We start from the raw sequence: 18,798 nt of genomic DNA, 5'->3' as shown, positions 1-18,798 counted from the left end.
CTATGAGTTTCGGGGAGTTAGCTGCAGGCCTGACTGCTATCATACGTAAATTCAACCCACTGCTGTACACAGACAAAGGCCAGGGTTTGCAGCCAACACCCACACATGCAGCCACCCCACGCTGTGCATGAATTTCAGCTGTGCACAGTGAGGGGATTGCCACAATGCTGCTTGGTAGGATGAACCAAGTTCCTTCTTCACAGGTATCTTTTCTCAAACCAGATACACGAATCTTAGGAATCCAGCCTGTGGATGGTGGCAAATCCCTCATTTCCAAGGTGGTGGCATGTGCTGACAAATTTTCATTACAGAATTGTTGTATTTCCTATAAAACAGTGACACAATAATGTTTTTCAAAAGGTCCCTCTGCCACCACTGCACCAGGGCCATCAAGCTCTTGAACGTACATGGAAATCTCAAAAAGGACTTCATACGGGGTTAGTCCTCCCAAAGACCTTCTAGACAGATTGTTTAGTGCTTTTTTGACTCCATACAGGTGTTGGACCTAACTATGAACTGAACCTGATACCCTAGCTGTGAAGGATTGCTTTTAGTCTCGGTTCCTTCGTTCCACTACTGAATGTCCCTTGGGATGATAGGGAGATAAGAAATGCACCCCAACATCCATTGTTGCCATGGTATCCCTGAATGCCCTGGAGGCAAAAGCAGGTCCCTGGTCTGAATGGAATGCTGCATATGTTCCAATAAAGACTTGGGAATCTTTAATAACAGTGTGGGTGTCAGCTGATCATTGTGCCCATACCCATAGGATTCTGAAGTATGAGTATACAGCAAGTAGAATATATTTGTATGCACAATCTGATTGTAAGGGACTGCAATGGTCCAGGAACTCGCACTGCAAAGGCTTGTTAGAGATTAGGAGGGGTGTCTGTGGAGGAAGTTTTATGGTGGACCCTTTAATTTGTTGGCAAATGTCACAACTCAGGACATTCTGCTTGGTCTGTTTGTATGGACCTGGTCACCAATAATGTTTTTGCAATAGTGATATGGTAGCCACCACACCAGCATGGGCAAAAGCAACACCCTTGTGAGCTGCTTTAATCAGATCTAGTCTATGGACTTGGTTGGGGATTACATGAACACCCACCTCTGGTATTGTAGCAAAGGCAATGTTTTTGGGCACTTAAATTGTAGGAATATTTTGCATAAAATGCTTTTGGTAAGGACTTACCATCAGTCAAGCTTTTTTTCACAGCAACAGAAGCCGTAGCAACCGCTGATTTAACTGCTTTATCAGTCAAGACATTTCCTACAATTTGCATTCCACAATGCTGATGACACAATGTATGTTCTACATGAGACCATGGCAACTCATATTTAAGATCTTCTATTTTCCCCCACAGATATCTGTTTTTTATGGTGTTTCCTTTTGAATCTCTGAACCCATTAAGGTGCCAGTACTGTAAGTATTAATTGAAGGAAAGGACAGATTAATAGGAATCACACACAATCAATGCAGAAAGTTCTGCATCCTTGTGTTCCAGTGCCAAAATCAAAGCGTTTAGCTATGCAAGTTGTGCTGTGCAATCCCCTAGGGTCTGCATGTAGGTTTGCTAGGGAAGGAAGTTGCCATCCCTCATTATTACACAAACACAAGCCACTGGGTACTGGGTTTGGTACCTACAGCTGGTTGGGCTGAACCACTGGTGTAAAGGATTATTCTGTGTTGACCAAGAGGCAGAAAGTTGGTAGACAAGGGGTATTCAAGTTCATACTGAAGAAATTCTTGGGTCTGTAGTTTTGGATCGAAAACGTAATCAACATCAGCCTCAAGGGCTTGTATCGGGTTAACAACAGTAATGTATTTCTATTGGACTAGCGGTCTCTCCTTTATGACAGCCATTTCTACAGCAGTCAGTTTTTTTTCTGTTGGAGCAAGTACAGATGTGATTTTTATGCTATGGATACAGTGTCACCTTCAATGAATGTGATATATGTGAATCCAATGGCACCCAGAAGGACCCAGATTACAATTTTAATTTGTTTTCACATGCGTACAAATGTTTTGCTTCTAGCATGTCAGTCTGTAATGATCTGCAAATCTGACTGAGTGTGGTGTCCAATGTTTGCTTGAAAAGTCAAGATGAATTAACGGCCTGATTTAGAACTTGGCAGAGGGGTTATGCCACCGAACTCTAAATCCCATTATATTCTATGAGATTTAGATTTCGGTGGATGGGATATCCATCACCGTTGGTGCAGATTAACCCACTGGCCTAGTTCTAAATCAGGCCCTTAGTCATAGAGTGCCTTGATGCGTTATGCATAGTCTAGAATTTATATTCTGCCAAAGTTCAAGAAACCAAGCAATAATTGCAGTGTCTTGGTTGGTGGTTGTAATTGCACAAATTCCTTTAAGAATTGTGATGACAGGCTTCTAACCTCATTTAATAGTTCATATCCTAAAAATAGGGCGGTAAGAAAATAAATTTTTGGCTTCTTTAAAATGAACTTGTAGTCTTGTGCGGTGAATCACAAACAAATTGATCCACCCTGGCTAAGTGTGTGTTGAGGTAGTCATCTGTCAGGTAGATGACACCCACATAGGACTACACCTCAGGATCAATATAATGCAATATTGATGACACACGGCAGAGAACAGTCCAGGACTGTTCTTATTCCTTTGAAGAAGACAACAAAATCTGCGCTGTGAATCCAGTGCAGAGAATGCGCTTAACTCCCAGCTTTCTAGATTTTGGCAGAAAAACATTGGAAATATCTATGGTTGATTTGTATTTGTTACACACAATGTTGTTGATTAGTGCTGTACTGTGTGTGTTTTGTATGACAAAAAGTGCAGGTGTCTATAATCTAAAACTATTCAATATGAATTTGTTGGCTTAACTAGGAGAAATAACGGGTTATTCATAAGAGATACACAGGTTTCAGTTACTCCCTGGTACTCTAGTTGTGAGAGAATTGCCTCTCACTGTGGCTTTATCTTCATGTTTAGCAGGATATAGAGGTTGTATTTGTGGGTTGGACCGTATTGCAATAACATGGTAACGGGATTCCCTGTCCTTACCCACATGGTTGCGGTACAGCGGTACTGGTGTTTGGCCCAGGGCCAAATCTGAGGTGTAGGCTTCTTTCACTGTGTCAGGAACCAGGACTGAGAAAGAAGGCAAAATGACATCTCTCCCCTGTGTGGGCGTAAGGACAAATTCTGCTGGGCAATCTTTTCCACCAACAGAATATCATAAGTGTTCATTTTCCTGAGAAGGCTACCTTGATGGTCTGATCAATCTCTCCCTCAAATTGTATTTTTAATTGTTAATCCCTGTTGGGTGGGGAGACACACCAGCCCACTGTTTCAACTTCAAGGAAGTTGTTAGTTGCTGTTACATCCAAAAGCTCTTGAACATTCTGACAAACTATTGCAACCTCTGCCATGCTGTCTAGCAGAGTCACTGTCCCTCATCCTGTTCTTCAGGAATGTTCTCTGTATGTGTGGCACAGTTGGCCAAAATTACTGTAAACATTTTCTTTTCGAACTGGGGCTTTTGCTGTGGAGGTTTTTGTTCGTTTTACTCGTTTTTTCCAAAGAGCGTAGTGAGTCCTTTTTCGATTTCACATACTCATTTCGGTGTTCTGACTGCACTCCTCTCTCACTTAGCTTGGCCGGTGAGTCCTGAAAGGAACAAGATGAGCATGGATCAGTAAACTGATATCTGTCAGGAGTGTCACTTTGTCTAAGAATGTAGTGTCTCTCTGAGGTGTTCGAATGCAGAGATTCTCCTCTTTGTTTTACTTTATCTTTGTTATTTTTCTGTTTATCCCAGTGTTTTTTAGAACCCTCTTGTGCCTGCTTGGTATTATCCTTACCAGGTGTATCCTGTAACTGTGGATTACCTGGTCTGGCTCCGAGACTATCCCGACCTATACTAGTATAAATGTCGGCGATAATCTATGGCAACACGCATTCCTGATCTTGTGGAGGAACGTTCCAGAGCCACTGGCGTACTGCCTATGCTACTACTTCCCCTTTAGAATTATTTAATATGATTGAGGAGACTGTGGCCAAATGGCCCATTAAGTTCATTTCCAAATTCAGGGTAGGGGCTGCTTCCTGTTCATCTTGAATTTGTCTTAACTCTTCTGGCAGGTTCACAAGTGTTGGTATACCATGTGTGGTAGTGTAAAATGCAGTAAATGCTGTGCCCCAAGTGGCACAGTGATCCACAGAAAGAACAATGCTAAAAGACAAACACATTGTGAGTATTCTATATTTATCTTGGGGTTCTGTATGGGGAAACACTGCTTCCAGCATGTTTACATTTTTGTGCTATCCAAAATGGAATTTCTTCACATCTATTGGGAACCTTAGCCCCCAATGAATGCACATTCACCGGGTTTATCCCGATGTAGCCAAATGTGGTGTTGCTGGAGCAGCCCTCTCTGGGGCAGAGTTTAAGATCCACATTAAGAATTGTATTAAGGCCCATATTTATACTTTTTGACACAAACCAGCGCCGGCGCTGGTTTGTGTCAAAAAATTTACCGCCGGCTAACGCCATTCCTATGCGCCGTGCAGGCGCCTTATTTAAGGATTGACATTAGCCGTCGCTGTGGGCTGGTCAGAGTACAAAAAAAATGACTCAAACCAGCCAGCGCCGGCGTAGGCAAGAATGGGGGTTGTCCATCACAAAATGGTGGAAGTCAGCCTTGAATCAAAAATCATGGCTCAAACGGGACTTGCGCCATTTTCTTGACGCACAACCCCCATTGAAATGACTCCTGTCTTAGCAAAGACAGGAGTCATGCCCCCTTGCCCAATGGCCATGCCCAGGGGACTTTTGTCCCCTGGGCATGGTCATTGGGCACAGTGGCATTTAGGGGGCCCCAAATTACGCCACCCCATGCCACTTTAAAAAATAAAAAAATAATAATACTTACATCAACTTACCTGTACTTACCTGGGATGGGTCCGCCCATCCATAGGTGTCCTCCTGGGGTGGGTGAGGGTGGCAGGGGGTGTCCCTGGAGACAGGGAAGGGCACCTCTGGACTGCTTCCATGGTCAGAAACCATGGAAGTGAGCCCACAGGTCCCTTAATGCCTGCCCTCACCCAGGCGTTAAAAAACAGCGCCCCTTCCTGTGCATCAAAATGACGCGGGAGTATAAATAAGACGCACAGGCCTTAAAGTCATTTTTTGGACGGCAACTCCTACCTTGCATGTCATTAATGCAAGGCGGTTTCCCGCATCCAAAAAGTGACGCACACAGAGGTTTTTTGACGTCCGTGGGGTCGGGTGTCACAGTCTAAATATGGGGCAAGGTTTGCACCGAATGTGCGTCAAAAATTTTTACACACATTCGGCGCAAACAGAGTATAAATATGCCCTTAAGTGTCTATATATATCTACTAAATTATTATATAAGCAGCGCACATCCACAACTGGCATATTTTGTGCACTGAGACGTGGTGTATATGTGGCCAATTCTGGCCATGTAGGGCCATCATTACTTAGGTGACCTAATCTAACTTTTTGAATAACATGTGGAAGGGCACCTTCAAACCAATTCTGGTGTTCTCAGTAAGAAAGTGAGATTTCTAAGTATGCATATGCTCTTTATTGTGCAGGTGTGCTTGCTATTGTGTAACCATGACAATTGTGTGTGTTAGCATCTGCTGCCGGAAAGGTGACCCATGAATAAAAATCTTCTGTTCAGAACACTTCATGTGCCTCTACCACAAACATTGCATCCCCACCCTCATCACTGAGCCCGTGATTTAATAAATGTTGTGTGAGAGGTTGTCTCATATTTACTGGGATTATCACCCGTTGAGGGTCTACCATATTTTAAAAGAGTAAACTTCAGAGATAGAAACACCAATTTGGGGAATCCTTTTAAAGTTCAAGCTTGAACAACCTACAGACTAAGATAGATACTACCTATTTAGCAGACAAGGATTTTTTCCTAATACCGCTGATGTCTCTGTAGAAAGAGTGTTAGAGTACCTTTGGCATTTGAGAGAAAGATACTCAGGAGACCCGTTAAATTTGTGTCTGACCAAACATTTGAGGTGCCATGTTGTAGGACTCTTAAACTGGGGTTAAGGCTGTGTAGTGTTAGGATGGCATCACCACCGAGTGTGGGTGACTGAGTCGGTCCCACACCATTAGGAAGCTGTCAGCCTGACTTCGTCAGCTAGCTTGCAGCACCTCACCCAAACCTCAAAAGTAAAGTTGATTTGAGCAGCCTAAAAAAAGACACTTTGGCCCTCATTATGACATTGGCGGTAAATCCCACTTACCGCCATGCTGACTGCAGCCAACATACCGCTGCTGCGGCTGATATCCGCTCACCAATTTATGACACACTCACACCAATCCGTCACTATTCAGCCACAGACACAAGTCCGCCACACCAAAGGTCAGTGATAAACTGGCGGTATCAAAACCCACACCGTTACGCCAACAGAACAACGCCCATCACATTATGACCCACTAATCACCACAGCAGACATTCAACTGCTGTAAACCATTGGCGGTACATACCACCACGCTCAAAATACACACACACATACAAAACAACATTACATTGGTCAATTTAAATAACAAACACCTGACACCCATACACACACCACACCAACAAACACTAAAAAACACACACCCACATTACCCACAACCCTTTATGACTAAAAATAATTTCCACCAGAGGGAGACAGCAAGACCACTCACACAACCAGAACCCCATACCACTCACACCTATACACCACTCACGCACTCCACATCACAAACCCCAACACATTACCATACACACCCTCACCTACACACCTTACACAGCAACCATGGCACCACAAAGACACACCCGATTCTCAGAGGAGGACCTAAGGGTCATGGTGGAGGAAATCATCAGGGTAGAGCCTCACCTATCTGGAGCACAGGTGCAGCAGATATCTATAGCTAGGAAGACGGAGCTATGGTAGAGAATCGTGGACAGGGTCAACGCCCAAAAACTAGGGATGACATCAGGAAGAGGTGGAACCACATACGGGGAAAGGTACGTTCCATTACAGCAAGACACCAACACGCTGTACAGAGGACTAGCGGTGGACCCCCTCCTCCTACCCCAGAACTAACAACATGGGAGGAGCAAGTCTTGGCAATCATGCATCCTGAGGGCCTGGCTGGAGTAGGAAGAGGACTGGACTATGGTAAGTCAACCCTATACTACTACTATCCCCCTACTTGCATGCCAACACATACCCCTACCATCACCCTCACTCCCATCACTCCACCACCTCCTACACACCCCACCATCACATCCCACTCATTACAATGCCAAGCCCTGCATGCACTACCAGTGCGTGGACATCACTCACAGCCCTGCATGGGCACCTATTGCCAAAGCATGTACACTAGATAGAATCAGCTAGCCCAACATATACCAACTTACACAAGTGAAAACTGGCAGGGCAAATACAACCAAATAGGGCAAGCCACTAATGCACAATATGTCACACACAGAAACAATAACACTTCATTTACATCCCCACAGGTATCCCAGCCAAAGTCACCGGAGAAGAGGTGCCAGCACTATCTAGTCCCCCAACTGAAGAGGCCCACAGTGATGACAGCAACTCTGGTCACCTGGATCTGGATGACCAACCTGGCCCATCAGGGACCTCTGGACAGTCGGTTACCCAGGCCCAGTCACACACCACCAGCGAGCTTCCCCCATCTGGAAACACCACCAGAGCACTCACCCAGCGTACCCACACCTCTGTCCCCAGGACAAATCAATCAGCAGTGTGTCCACATCTACAGGGACCCCAGGGCACACTTCATACCCAAGACAATCAGGGATCTGGGGCCAGTGGCAGTGGGCACACGTTCAGGGGATAGAGGCACAGGACAACAGGGAAACTGGGAGGAGTGCTGTGCACCAGGGGGAGGACAGGTCCAGGGAACCGACTCTCCAGGAGGCACTCACCGAGATCATTGGAGCATATCAATATTCCCAGGACACGATGGGCCAGATCCTGGACAACGTGTAGGAGAACATGCGGCTGCAGGAGGGACAGTACCAGGGGATCAGGGAGGACTTGCAGGCCATCAATACCACCCTGGTCTCCATTGCAGGGGTGCTGGCAGACATGGCCATCATTATGAGGGAGGCAGTCACACAACAGCGGGCCCCTGCCACTAGCAAGACATCTGAACTGCCTTCCACCACGGCTGCCTCTAGTGGACAGGAGGCCCCACCACAGGAACAACAGGCTACCAGCACTCCTCCCCATGCAGAAGGCGAACCACCCCGCAAACGCTCCCTGTGATCCAGGCAGAAGCCAGCGACTATTGCCAATACCCCCACCAGGAAATGAGACCCTCCTGATTGTCCCCCTTGTGTCCCATGCTGTCACCCTGTCCACCTTGAACTGCCATTGCTCCCCTTCCTATGTTCCCTTGGACAATGCACCTCTGCTACAAATAGACTGGAACTATATCCTGGACTTTCCTCCATCATCACCCCATCCTCTTGCACTTGCCCCTCAATATTTTAGCACTTAAATAAACACCCTTGGGAAAAAAAAACATGTATGGAGTATATTACATTTTCAAAGTATTTATTCACTTAACCAGGTTTAAACATTGCAATTCAACTGTACAGTAATTGTGCACATAGGAAAGACCTGTATTTGGCTGCAGTGATCACACCAGAAGTGATGGTGGGACACCAACATCTGTAAAATGAATTGCCAAAGGGTACAGTAAGTGGGCATAGAAGTGGAAAATAATAGCATGCTAGTGCCAAAGATATACAAAATAATGACAATGAAATGTGAAGTAACAGTGTATTACCTGTGTGTCATTGGAAGTATTGTTGTATCACTGCTGTTCTGTTGTCCTCATCCTCATTCTCTGTCTCATCATCCTCACTGTCCACAGGGTCCACTGCTGCCACACGGCCATCTTCAGCCTCCTCCTCCTCTTTCTGAAATGGCACATGGCGTCTCAAGGCAAGGTTGTGCAACATGCAGCATGTCACGATTATCTAGCAGACCTTCTTGGGTGGGTAGCACAGGGATCCACCTGCTAGATGGAGGCATCTGAACCTGGTCTTCAGGAGGCCAAAGGTTCTTTCATTATCCTTCTTGTTCGCCCATGTGCCTCATTTCAACGTTCTTCTTCCCTTGCCCTGGCATTCCTCACAGGGGTAAGTAGCCTTGATAGGTTAGGCTAACCAGAGTCACCTGCAAATATCGAGGGACAACATTTAGCCACACACTATCTCATATGGCCCTCACCAAACCCATACACCAACATCTACTGGGTGAGAACCAGGGCTCACCTATTAGCCACACCCTGTGCCTCTTTAGTTGGCCCATCACATTTGGGATGCTGCTATTCCTCAGGATAAAGGCATCATGCACCGACCCAGGATACTTAGCATTGACATGGGAGATGTATTGGTCCGTCAAGCACACCATCTGTACATTCATGGAGTGGAAACTCTTACGATACCGTTCATTGTGATGGGGGGGACAAATGCAATTTGAGTTCCATCAAGTGCCCCATTTATGTTGGGGATATGTCCCATTGCATAGAAGTCAGCCTTCACTGTAGCCAAATCCTCCACCTGGGGGAAAACAATGTAACTGCACATGTGTTTAATCAGGGCAGACAACACTCTTGTCAGCACTATTGAGAACATTGGCTGTGACATTCCTGCTGCCAAGCTCACTGTCACTTGGAAAGAACCAGTTGCCAGGAAATGGAGCACTGATAGAACTTGCAAAAGAGGGGGGATACCAGTGGGGTGACGGATAGCAGATATCAGGTCAGGCTCCAATTGGGCACACAGCTCTGAGATTGTGGCCTTGTCAAGTCTACAGGTGAGGATGATGTGCCTTTCCTCCAATTTTGCCAAGTCCACAGGGGTCTGTACACTTGGGTATGTCTCCATCTCCTATTCATCCGCAGCAGTTGCAATCTAAGGGACAAAGGAGTGAGGAGCCCCTCACATACTGAACATTGGAGCCACAACAGTACAATGCATGATGTCATTTTGTAATGGGTAAGTGGGATTTGTCCTGTATGTCCAAATTTTAACCATGACGCCTGCCTCCCCCCCTGAAATGGCGTCCGCCTGTCCTGTGTGGAGGGAGAGGTGGAAGTGAGGTAATTCCGATGACATTGTGTGCCGTTACGGGAGGCGGTCGGGAACTGCCGTGCAACTCCTCATTGGTTAACATTGGGCACTACAGGGTATAGTGGCCAATTGTGATCTACGCCGGCGGTGACGGTATGCACTGCTGCAGATGAGATCCGCCATTTTCTATCTGATCACTCACTTGCTACCTGACATTCAACAGGAGAGGACCTACACTGCATGTGCTGCTGATACCTGTGTCTGGAACCTACCATGGCCCGTGTGACTGGGAAAAAGGGCCTCTGCCTTCACCTCAGTGGAGTTGGAGCGACTGGTGGATGTTGTCCTACCCCAGTAGGGACTGGTGTATGGGCTCCATACCAACAGTTGAGTACACCGTGAGCACGATGCATGTGACATGAATGTATGTAGTGGTGAGTGTGAAGGCCTCGTGTAAGGAGGGTGGGTGGATGTCCTCTGTGTGGCGTATTGGTTGTGTGCTGGCCCATATGTGTGCAAATGATGATGTGAAGGGGTATGGTGGGCCATAAGTGTAACAGGCAGGACTGTATTTTCATGGGTGTGTTGCCTCTGCAGGTTAGCGCCCATCAAAAGAAGGGTATATGGTGTGCCATCGCCAAGGACGTGAGGACCCCGGGGGTCTACGGCAGGCATTGCACCCACTGACGCAAACAGTGGGAGGTCCTGAGATACTTGGCACAGAAGATGGCGAGGCCCAGCTGGGGATGGCCTCCCAACAAGGAAGGGGTGCCCGTCGAACCCTGAACCCCCTGATTGCCCGCATACTGGCGGTGACCTATCCAGACCTGGATGGGAGCTTGAGGGCATCACAGCAGCCACAAGGCGGTGAGTAAAGTGCCCATCATTACAACTTACGCATGGTAGGGTGGTATCCGGGTGAGGGATGTGTGTCACTGGGTGCCCCTAGTCCAGGCCTGACATGGCAGAGTAGGTTCCCTGGTGGCAAGGGTCCTGAAGGGATAATCCTGCTACATAGCTCGTAGGTATCCACAACTGGTCAGGGCTGTGTGGGTGCCAGGTGTGCTGCATTTGGCGATGTGTGCCCCCCATTTCTTGGTGGGTAGCAAAATAACTGGTAGTGCAATACATAGTACGTAGGGCTGTTCCCTGTGTGTGAGAATGGTGTGTGCACCAACGGTGGTGTTGGTGCAGCCTCTGACCGGTTGTATCCTTTGTTTCTCCCCCCATTTTTGTTTTGTCACCCTGTCCTTATGTGCATTAGCATCATCTGGCGGAGGAGCAGAGGCACTGGCGACGGAGGGAGCTGCATCCCACAGGCCCCAGGAGGCAGAGTCCACCGACGGTGAGGGCACCAGTGGGATGGAGGGTGCGGGGAGCACAACAACGAAGACTGGAGGGGACAGTTCAGATACAGATATCTCCACCGATGGAAGCTCCATGGTGGTGGCGGAGACCCCTGTGAAAACCCCAGCTACAGGTACATCTGCCACCCCCTCACCAGCAACGCCCTCCCAGCAGCCCCTCATCAATTTGCCCATGCCCGCTGACCCAGGAGGGTGGGCAGCTCCTTTGCCCCAGGCACCTCAGGCCCTGCCCCAGTGAGCCCTACTGCCCTGAGTGAGGAGGGTATTGACCTCCTGAGATCCATCTCTGTAGGGCAGTCAACCATTGTGAATGCCAGCCCAAATGCAACAAACGAATGCATTTCTGGAGGGCATTCACACTGGATTGGCGGCCCAACAGAGATCGATCCAGGCTCTGGCCTCCTCTCTGATGGCAGCCATTGTCCCTGTTTCCACCCTCCAACTTCATCTTCCCAATCCCATTCCCCTCCACCCCAACCTATCCCAAGCACACAGACAGATGAGAATGCACACAAGACAACACACAAGAGTGGCACTGGCAAACACAAGCACCACACATCATCCCACAGGCACACACACAAACACCATCCAGATACAGACATACCAACATCCACAATTTCCACTGTCTCCTCCTCCTCCTACACCTCCCTCCCAGTTGCATCTACACACACACCTGCATGCACTAAATCCTCATCCACTACCAGCATCACCACCACACCTAGCAGGACACACACCTCCCTGGCAGACACCTCCACAACAGCCATGCACACGTCCCCTGTGTCCTCTCCCACTGTGTCTGTCACCCCACTCCTAAAGTACACATACACATGCACTCAGACACCTAACAGCATCCACCTCACAACAGCATCCAGCCCATGCACCTGCACCCAAAATCAGCAGACAGACACCTCCTACAACCACTCCCTCTTCCTCGACTCCCAAACCTTCTCTCTCTTCCTGCCCCAGTGTCCCTAAGAAGCTTTTCTTCTCCACCATTGACCTCTTCTGTCTCCCTCACCCCCGTCCTTCACGTCTGGCCAGGGTGGCAAAAACCAAGACAACCACCTCAGCCACCCAGTCCACGGGCCCAGTAGTCTCCACACCAACTTGTGGTGGGAAAGGATCCAGGGCACTTGTGCAGAGGGTGAAGGAGTCTGCACCAGGCAGCCTCAAGGAAAGTTTGCCTGCCCCAGCTGCTGCCCAGAAGGTCAAGGAGCCAGCTCCAGCTGCTGCCTGGTAGGTCAAGGAGCCAGCCCCAGCTGCTGCCAGGATGGGCAAGGAGCCAGCCCCAGCTGCTACCAGGAAGGGCAAGGAGCCACCACTAGCTGCTGCCAGCTAGTGCAAGAAGCCAGCAACAGCTGCAGGCAGGAAGGAGAAGAGGCCAGCACCAGCAGTCAGAAAGGACAAGTGCCCTGGAGCATGGACTCAGACGAGGCCCCCACCACCAACCATGGTTGTGAAGCCATCTGAGGCTGCAGGGGATGGGCTGGAGCCTCCCCCAACCAGCAGCAGCAGCACCCCCAGTGGACAGCCATCCAAGGCTGCAGGGGATGGGCTGGAGCCTCCCCCCACAAGCAGCAGCACCAGTACCACCAGTGGGCAGTCGTCCAAGGCTACAGGGAAGGGCTGAAGCGTCACCCCACCAGCAGCAACAGCACCACCACCACCACTGGGCAGCCGTCCGAGGCTACAGGGGATGGGCTGAAGCGTCACCCCACCAGCAGCAGCAGCAGAACCACCACCACCACTGGGCAGCCATCACCGCCGGCAGATGGTATTTAATCCTGCGTCATGGGCTGCTGTGCAGCCCGCCCCCCTGCAAATCCAGTGGGTATGACACCCACCTGAGAGACTGTGACCTTACACTCCCCAGGATCAAAAGCACAGGGCATGATACCCCCTTCAGAACCAGTGGGTACGACACCCACCAACCCCAACCTCCCCAGGATCAAGAGCATAGGGCACAATGCCCCCTCCGTAACCAGTGGGTAAGATAACCACCAACCCCAACCTCCCCAGGATAAAGAGCACAGGGCATGATGCCCCGTCCAGAGCATGTGGGCAAGTCACCCACTTGAGAGACTGTGGCCTTGCACTCCCCAGGACCAGGCCGAGGGCATGTTGCCCCCTCCAGAGCATGTAGGCAAGTCACCCACTTGAGAGACTATGGCCTTGCACTCCCCAGGACAGAGCACAGGGCATGTTGTGCCCTCCAGAGCATGTGGGCAACTCACCCATTTGAGAGACTGTAGCCTTGCACTCCCCAGGACCAAGCACATGGCATGTTGCCCCCTCCAGAGAATGTGGGCAAGTCACCCACTTAAGAGACTTTGGCCTTGCACTCCCCAGGACAGAGCACAGGGCATGTTGCCCCCTCAGAGTGGGCAAGTCACCCACTTGAGAGACTGTGGCCTTGCACTCCCCAGGACCAAACACAGGGCATGTTGCCCCCTCCAGAACCAGTGGCCTTGTTCCATCTGCGGCTGAGGTGCCCCCGTTCCCCGTCCCCCTGAGGTTCCTGCCTATTTTCCAGCTGATGCCCCTGCAGCCTCTGTGTTGGTGCAGGTGACAAGTGGGGCCTTGGACTTTGGCCTGTGGCCCTGTGGCCAATGCACACTGAGGACTGGGCAGTGTCCCTTGAACAGTACATATGTATATACCAGTTACAGTGTATATTTCTTATTTCTACTGTGATGACCTTATTACACTCACTTTCGTAAAATCCTGTTGTCCTTGCATTATTCATCCGAGGTACGGGGTGTATATGTTTTATTACTGCAGCTGATTGTGTGTATGGTGTTGGGGGTGTGGGGGGGGTGCGTGTGTGTGTGTGTCACTCTCTTTTTCCTCCCTCCCTCCTTTGTCTGCTAGGTGTTCATGGTGGAGCAGCACGTAGAAAATCATTGGGAAGATATGCAGCTCAGGCTCCATGATGGCGTGGTTGTTCCCTGTGTCTCCAGTGGTGAGTCCTTCACTTCTGTGCAGTATTTCCGCCAGGCTTTTGATGTCGTTGGTACTGCGGATGACAGGTTCTTAATACGGTGGGCGGGACATTGTCTTCTGCCTGGTTGTAGACAGCTACCGCAGTGGTGGCTGTTGTTTCCGCCCTGGCGGTCACTGTGGTAAAGTGGCTGTCTATCTCAGTTCCCACTGCCATGGTCATAATTTGGGGGTAATTACCGCCAGCCTATTGGCAGTATTACTGCCACTTTATCACCGACCACCAGGGTTGTAATGAGGGCCTTTGACTCCTCTTGGAAGCTGTGGTGAACAGATCATACCTTTAATTTCAGTTACACAAAGTCTCACACATGCCAGGGCAAACAAAGAATTGAAAGCTAGGTTTCAATGTATTTACTGAAATAATTGCATTTGATTATAAAAAGCATGTGATATGATGATTAGGCAGATGATACATAATACAGTGATTATGGTAACCAGTAAAGTAAAGTAGATAAACAATCCCACCATCCTTGTATGATTATAAGCCTTAATGATTCCTACATACTTCCTAATGTCTAAACCATGAAAGCATAGTGATGCTAGCCCCTCTGTCTATCCCAAACTATGGAAGGAACCCCTACCCTATACCTGCAAAACAGACAAGGGTCAGGACCAAGATCAGCAAAGCTGTCAATGGAATGGCGTATGTCCTTTGACGGCCATGGCTGAAATGCCCTCTGCCCTCCTTAGACCTGCATGGTGTTTATATAATAAAATAGAACAGTGCTAGGAACAGGCTTGACATGCTAATGTGTCTGTGGTTGAGGGTTGTCTCCTAACTCCTGGAGTGGCAATCAGTGCTAGAATAACATGACATGCTTGAACAGGCACAGAGTGAAATGCGTGCAGAGGTGCTAATAAAATGTACAACTTGAGCAAGTATGCCTTCTCAGAAAAGGCTGCTGAATAAAATATGAAAACAATAATCTGAAACGCTGGATGTGCTAAAGAATATGTAAAGGATACAAATTAATAAAACATATATATGTTTTTAAAGACACAGGCTATGGGCCGAAAGCTAAACCAAGGATGTCAAACCTAGGTACTATGGGGAACTCACAACACAGCCAGGCTCTGAGGCCAACCACTCCCCCTAAAGGCAGTCAATTACAGGCTGCGTAGGGCCTTATGTTGTGTGCGGCTGGGGCCCACAATGGTGGGCCTGCAGCTAGGCCCGGTGGCCAACCCCCCACATGCAGCCAACCCCACACTTTGCATGGCCTCTGGCCAGGCCCTGTAGCCACACCCTGAAGGCAGTCAAGCCCATGTTGTACAGGGCCTTGGTAGTGCACTGCAAGGGTTTGGCCACACAACATAGCTGTCAGGTCTGCTCGTACTGAACCCCGGCCTTCAAATGCAACAGGGATGTGACTAAGGTATTTGTCAGCAGTGGAGGTGAAACGCGCATTTCATAAGACACGCACCATCCCACAGGAAGGGGCTTGCTGTTCTTGTCTTTGGCAAACAGCTTCCTGATGTTGCGCCACTTCTTCTTGCTTCCCAGGCACTTACCTTGTATTCCTGGCATACTTGCATCTTTGTTTCGGTACTCCTTTCGGTACTACCTCTCAGTTGGCGTCTCCTGGAACCAGCGTCCCTGTTTCAATCTTGCTCTGGTCATTTTCATCCCATCTGCAGAGGAAACCAAAAAGGAAAACAAATTCACAAGCTCACCCTGAGTACAACAGCTGGGTAAAGCACCTTGTGCGCTGATGTAATCTGTTGCTGCCTATTTAAAAAGATACTCTGTTGGTGTTCTGCCTTTGTGTTTGAAAAGGAAGTTCTTGGACTACTAACCTGAGCACATTATGTAGATGCATGTTACTTTCAAGAAGGGAACATTTAAAGATTGAACTGTTAAAACATTAGATTTCTTTCTTATTGGTTATGCATGAGAAGAAACATAACTAAGAAAGGAAAATTAGATATATATCTACGCTTGAGGTTAATGCGTTTTGCTATTCAGTCTATGTTATTTTATGATTTTCATTAGCAGTGCTCTGCCATTGGTCTAAAGGTCTAGATGGGAGATTAACAGAGGCACCTTAGGTAGGCCTTCATATGTAAATGTATATCTGTGTGGGTGCAACCAATGTTATTGTGTGATTTCTCACTGACGTGGTACCTCTTTGTATTTCTATATTTGCTGTGTCTTTTTACCAAAAAACTACAATTACGCGGAAAAGAGGGAGGTTACATGTACTTAAAGCAACTATCTCCATACACAATTTTGGTGGAAGGTTAAGGGGTGGAATTCTAGGTACCTATTATTTCTAAATCTTGTTTATTTTTTACTTATAGGGAGAAAACATGTAGGAAAATCCTAGACAGATGTAACTCCTGCAGCGCAGCCTCCTCAAGGACATTCCTTCTTTATTTCTTTTTCTACCTCCCTTCCCCTTTTCCGCATTGCTTGTATTCGGCTTTGACTTGGTATGCCCCTTCTGATCTAAAGGGAGGTGGGGATCCTACATCATTTTCTCAGTCCTCACTCCAGCGGAAAGACCAGGTGAGATCTTTGACACTAGCCTGGTGCTGTCCCCTCACAAGCAGCCAACCCCACACTGTGCATTGCCTGCAGCCAAGCTGTTTGGCCAACCTCCCAAAGGTAGCCAACACCATGCTGAGCAAGGCCTGCACCCAGGCCCAGCAGGCTATATCCCACAATCCTGTGCACAACTTTCTGCCGTCCATGCCTGAGGGTTGAGCCTTTGCCACATGGTGCAGGATTGGCCTTTGGGCCCTTAGGACCCCATTCCAAGGGCCTAATATAATTAAACAGGGAAGGGGGTGTGCAGCCCCCCTCTGCAAACCTTCTTGGGTTAGGAGATCCCATCCCCTGGAGACAAATATAATAAAAAAAGGAAGGGGGCAAACAGGCCTTCCTCCCTGAGCCTTATTAAGCCCTGAGGACCCCATCCCCCAAGATCTTATATATTTTGAAGGACAGGGGACCATATGGCCCCCCTCCCCGAGCCTTATTAGACCCTGGGGACCCCATCCCCCAGGACATTTTACTGTTAAAAGGGGTTGCAGAGCCCGAGCCTCATTAGTCCAAGATAACCCATCCCTCAAGGCCCTATGCACTTTAAAGGGGTGAAGGACCATGTGCCCCCTTCTCTGAGCCCTATTAGGCACTGGAGACCCCATCCCCCAGGGCTGTATGTCTTTGAGGGCTGGGTAGACCCCTCCTTGAGCCTCATTAGACCCTCGGGACCCCTTACCTCAGGACCCTATGCAAGTTCAAGGGTAGGAAGTCTAAGTGCCCCCTCCCTGAGCTTTTAAAAGGCCCTGGGGTCCCCATCCCCCAGAGCTGTGATTTTTTGAAAGGGGAGTGCTGGAGTCTCCTCCACAAGCCTTTTTTGGCCCCATTCCCCAGGTCCTCTCCTTATAATAAGTAGGTAAACTTGTTGCAGGTTATGGGGGAAGCCCCAGGGCCCTTGTAGCCACAGCCAGCTATCTTCATGGTGTGGGAGCCGGCATTGCTCCTGCCTGGAAGGAGCAGCTACTTATGCTGCTCCCTCCAGGCAGTAACAATATCTTGATCTGTTTCCCTGCCCGCACTAAAACAGATCTCAAGTCTCCTCCCAGCCAGTTGGAGCATTTTTAAAGCTCCGATCCACTGACAGCAGGCTTTGTGTTTTACTCTCATTTGGAAAGAGTTTTAAAAAGGCTCTCACCAAACAGGAGCAAACACAGGTGTACCCGATTATGCCGGTGCAGGCAGGGGAACTGCTGTGTCCCGAGAACTGGCTCCCCAGGACACAGCATGTGAGTTGGCCCTGGGGGATAGGGTCTCTGGGGCCAATAATGACTCAGAGAGGGGTGCTGTGGTCCCCCGCTCCCTTTTAGTCTTGCAACAGCCCTGAGGGATGGGGACCCCATGGCCTTTTGAAAGCTTGTAGAGGGTTACTGTATGACCCCCCTCTCCCAATACTTATTAAAGTGAGACCCAGGGGAGGGGTCCCCTGGGGCTGAACGAAACCCAGAGAGGGGGGCCGCATTTCCCCCTTCCCCCTATTCATTAGAGCGGACCCCGAGGGATGGGGTCGCAAGGGTCAAAAGAGACTTGGAAAGGGGGCATGCCTTCCACCCTTAAGAAATCTTCAAGGTCTGGGAGTTGGGGTCCCCAGGGCTACAAATAGCCTGAGTAGTGAGGCTGTGTTCGCTCACCTTCCAAAATAATTCAGGCCCCAGAAGGTGTGGGCCTCGGGGGCCGAAAATGTCTTAGGGAGGGGACCACACTCGCTCACTCACCCAAAAATAAACACCCATTATCCCTCATGGGCCCTGGCATACCCCAAAA

This window comes from Pleurodeles waltl, chromosome 1_2 (assembly GCF_031143425.1).
Source record: "Pleurodeles waltl isolate 20211129_DDA chromosome 1_2, aPleWal1.hap1.20221129, whole genome shotgun sequence".
In the NCBI taxonomy this organism is placed as follows: domain Eukaryota; kingdom Metazoa; phylum Chordata; class Amphibia; order Caudata; family Salamandridae; genus Pleurodeles; species Pleurodeles waltl.
Note: the sequence above shows the minus strand (reverse complement) of the source record.